The following is a 4571-nucleotide window of genomic DNA, read 5'->3' as shown; positions in this document are numbered from 1 at the left end:
TTATTTATAAAATGGAAATATTGACAAGGCCATAGGATAAGAGGGGTATAATTCCCACCACCAGAACTCAGTATCCCATCCCCTCCCAATGGCTTTCCTATTCTTTAACCCTCTGGGAGTATGGACTCAGGGACATTATGATGTGCAGAGGTAGAAGGTCTGGCTTCTGTAACTGCTTCCATGCTGAACATGGGTGTTTACAGGTGGATCCATATTCTCAGTCTGTCTTTCTCTTTCCCTAGTGGGGCAGAGTTCTGGAGAAGTGGGGCTCCAGGACACATTGGTGGAGTCTTCTGTCCAGGGAAGTCCAGTAGGCATCTTGGTAGCATCTGAAACCTGGTGGCTAAAAAAAGAGTTGACATATAAAGCCAAACAAATTGTTGACCCATCATGAACCTAAAGGCTGGAATATTGCAGATGAAGATTTGGGGTCTCTGTTTTGAAGATAGCTAGTAGGCCTATTTTTAAAATGTTATATTCCAAAGGGATATATATTCCAAAGGGATATTATATTCCAAGGGATATATATTCCAAAGGGACATTATATTCCTACTGCTTTGTCCTCCTCTCACGCAGTCTCATCGTGCAGGTAGCAGGGATGGGTCTGGGCAAAGCCCTATTTCTTTTTCTGGCTCTGAGATTTTGAACTTTACATCCTGTCTCTAGATTTTATTCAAACTTAAGTCTGTCTCTAAACCCTAACACCATCAACACAAAATGAGTTGAGTTAGATTCTTAAAATTTATTTTGGATTTGAGTCCCCACCACACCTGCAGAGGAAAAGATTTGTGAATGGTGAAGCAGTGCTGGAGGTCTCTCTCTCTCTCTTCTCCCTCTTTACTTCCCCTTTCCCTTTTGATTTCTGCTGTTACTATGCAATAAATAAAGATAATAAAAATATTTTTAAATTTTTTAAATATTTATTTTCCCTTTTGTTGCCCTTGTTATTTTATTGTTGTAGTTATTATTGTTCTTATTGATGTCCTTGTAGTTGGATAGGACAGAGAGAAATGGAGAGAGGAGGAGAAAACAGAGAGGGGGAGAGAAAGATAGACACCTGCAGACCTGCTTCACTGCCTGTGAAGCAAACCCTCTGTAGTTTGAGAGCCGGTGTACTTAACCCACTGTGCTACCTCCTGACTTCGCTTAGATTATTTTTAAGGAATTTGTATTTACAATTAAATTTTGATTTGATAGAACAAGGCAATTCATACAAGGAAGGGAGATAATGGAGAGAGAGAAAGACACGTACAGCTCTGCTTGCTTGTCAAGCTTAACCCCACCCCCTAGCAGGTAGGCACTGGGGCCTTGAACCTGGGTCATTAGTCATGGTTATGTGCATGCTCAACTGAGATCACCACCACCTGTGCCTATTTTAAAATTATTAAAGAATTTCTTAAGAATCCCCTCAACACTATATCTGTTCAATTCCAGCTTAGGTCCATGATTGGTCAACAATTTGTTCGGCTTTTTATATTAACTCTTTTCAACCACCAGGTTCCAGATGCTAGCATAATGCTGACCAGACTTCCCTGGACAGACAACACCACCAATGTGTCCTGGAGCTCTGCTTCCCCAGAGCCCTTGCCCACTAGGACAAGGGAGAGACAGGCTGGGAGTATGGATCAACCAGTCAACGCCCATGTTCAGCGGGGAAGCAATTGCAGAAGCCAGACCTTCCGTCTTCTGCATCCCACAATGACCTTGGGTCCATACTCCCAGGGTTAAAAAACAAGAAAGCTATCAGGGGAGGGGATGGGATACAGAGTTCTGGTGGTGGGAATTGTGTGGAGTTGTACCCCTCTTTTTTTAAAAAATATTTTATTTTATTTATTTATTCCCTTTTGTTGCCCTTGTTGATTTATTGTTGTAGTTATTATTGTTGTTGTCGTTGTTGGAAGTTGTACCCCTCTTATCCTATGGTTTACTCAATGTTTCCTTTTTATAAATAAAACATTAAAAAAAAGGGAGTTCGGAGGTGGCGCAGCGGGTTTATCGCAGGTCGCACAGCCTAAGGATCCTGGTTCGAGCCCCCACCTCCCCACCTGCAGGGGCCTGGCCTCACAGTAGGTGAAGCAGGTCTGCAGGTGTGTCTATCTTTCTCTCCCCCTGTCTTCCCTTCTTCTCTTCTTCTCTTTGTCCCAGCTGCGTCCAGCTCAGCGCCATGGAGCCCTGCGGCCCTCGCCCTGAGGCCCCGTCGCCCCCACGCTGCATTGCTTAGCGTCGCGTCGCGTCACGTCACCCCCACGCCGCATTGCGTTGAGTTGCATCGCACCCATAGGCCCCAGCGCTGGGGCCCGGGTCTGAGACTTGAGCGCCAGGCCACGACTGTGCGGAGGCTCCGGGTGTGGAAGTACTGCTGGGGAGTCACGACGGTGCTGTGCTGGACAGCAGCGGCCATGTCCATCGTGCTCGGCCCATCTACTGCCATTCCTCCAATTCCAAGTAAGTGGCCCCCGGTGCCACCCATCCTGGAAGGCTCGGGTGTCGCGCCCGCCCAGGAAGGTGCTGGGTGGGGGGAGGGGCGAAGTCAGGGTACAGCCACAGAGGCGCCAGCGCCGCTGGACCCCTTACCCCGGGCCAGGCACACCCCGAAGAGGTGGCTGCGCCCCCCCCCAACCCCCAGGATCCAGCGGCCTTGAGCGGGGCAGTCCCCGGATAAGGGCCATGCGCACCCCCGGCAGGGGCGCACCCGGGGGAGGTGTGCGCGAGACCCCAGACCCCACACCCCGGGCAGGGACACCCTGGAAGGGTGGCTGCGCGCCCCAGATCCCGCTGTTTTCGGCTTCCAGGAGCGCAAGCACAGGGACCCCGTCTGAGAGTCTGGGCAGCCGGCCTTCCCTTTCCTTCCAGCCAGGAGAGGGGTCCTGGGGTCCCAGGGCCTTGCCCAGCATGTCCATGCCTGCGGCTCCGAGCGCCCTGAGGGTGAGGACCCGCCCGGGCAGCTCGAGGCCGGGCAGTGAGCCTCCCGCCCACCCCAACCGCCCAGGCAGGAGGGGACCCCGGTGGAACCCACCAGCCTGCCTTGGCTTCGGGAGTGGCCAGGCCCAGAGAACTTTCCACACGCCCGCCCATCGAAATGTGCGCCTGCTGTCCTTCCTCGGTGTGGCCCACGACGAGGTCCTCGGGGGACTGCTGTTTGGAATCCTGAACCTGGAGTTTGGCCTGGGGCAACATGGCGAGCCGGGCCCCCAGACTAAGGTGAAGGCCTGGGCGCGGGGTGTGGGTCCAGGTTGGGGGGTCTCCTCACACTTCTAGAACTGGAGTGTTTTCTCTGCCTCTGTCTCTCTCGAAGAGACATGCATTTCAGAGCTGTGCCCCATGCTGGCTGGCTGGAACCCCTGTTGAGCCATTTGCCAGGCTGCGGGTTGGGTCTGGGATGAGGGTCTGGCACTTTGCAAACTGCTGGTCCGGAGAGGCCACTCCCAGCGCCCCCCCCACCCCCTACCCCTTTCAGGAGGCCTGGGCCTGGCTGGGCTCCTTGTGCCATGGGGGGTGGGGGGGGCGCCTGGGGCTCTTGTGTCTGCAAGGATAGTCCTGGGGGGACTGCAGTCCGCCTGCGCACAACAGGGCGGCCAGGGCACTGGCAGGTGGGAGCTGCAATAGGAGCTGGACAGAGCCAGGCAGGAGCCAATCTTGGAGCTGGGTAGGAACCGGACAGGAACTGTGGTTTAAAAAAAAAAAGGAAAAAAATGTTACTTATTAATACCAAAAAGAGAAGCAGAGCATGACTATGGCACATGCAATGCTGGGGATTGAATTCAGGACTTAATGCCTACAGATCCACTGCCCTAGCCATTTTGCAATTCTAGAGTATAAATAGGTTATTTTATTTTTTTGTTGTTGTTGTCACCAAGGTCTCATTGTCTCCCTTTCTTTTTTTTCTTTTCTATTCTTTTCCACTCTTTTTTAATTTTTATTTATTTTTCCTTTTGGTTTCCCTGGTTGCTTAACATTGTTGTGGTTATTAATGTCGTTGTTGTTGGATAGGACAGAGAGAAATGGAGAGAGGAGGGGAAGACAGAGAGGGGGAGAGAAAGATAGACACCTGCAGACCTGCTTCACCACCTGTAAAGGGACTCCCCAGCAGGTGGGGGAGCCAGGAGCTCGAACCACAAACTGCGACCTTTCCTCCGGTCCTTGAGCTTCGCGCCATGTGCGCTTAACCCGCTGTGCCACCACCCGACTCCAACTGTCTCCATCTCTTAACACTTTTTAAATAAGATTATAATATAGTCCTAGCTTTGGTAGTACATATACTGAAATTGGCATGATACAGAGAAGATTAGCATGGCCCCTGCTCAAGGATTACACACAAATTCATGAAGTGTACCATATTTTTTCAAAAAAAAGTTTATAAAATATATGTACACATATAAATAATTAAAATCTTTTAAAGAACCAGTTAATGCAAGCTGGGAGGTGGTTCAGTGGTAAGAGGTCAGGATTTGCATGTGTTGGATCCTAGGTCTGTCTGAACCCTTTTTCTACATATGCTGGAGCTCTTTTAAAAGATTTATTAGTGAGGGAGAAAGGGAGAAGAAAGAGAGAGAGATAGAGAGAGAGAGAAA

At 50.4% G+C, this 4571-nt stretch overlaps 1 non-coding gene across 1 annotated transcript; it reads left to right on the top strand.

Annotated features, from left to right (window-relative positions):
- The first annotated feature begins 4235 nt into the window (after positions 1–4235).
- LOC132540014 (U6 spliceosomal RNA) lies at positions 4236–4342 on the top strand. The gene has a single exon (XR_009551299.1). It is a non-coding gene; the product is annotated as a U6 spliceosomal RNA (small nuclear RNA).
- Positions 4343–4571: the final 229 nt, after the last annotated feature.

Source organism: Erinaceus europaeus, chromosome 8 (assembly GCF_950295315.1).
Source record: "Erinaceus europaeus chromosome 8, mEriEur2.1, whole genome shotgun sequence".
Classification (NCBI taxonomy): Eukaryota; Metazoa; Chordata; class Mammalia; order Eulipotyphla; family Erinaceidae; genus Erinaceus; species Erinaceus europaeus.
The sequence above is the reverse complement of the archived record's forward strand: the minus strand, read 5'-3'. Positions and strand labels throughout refer to the sequence as shown.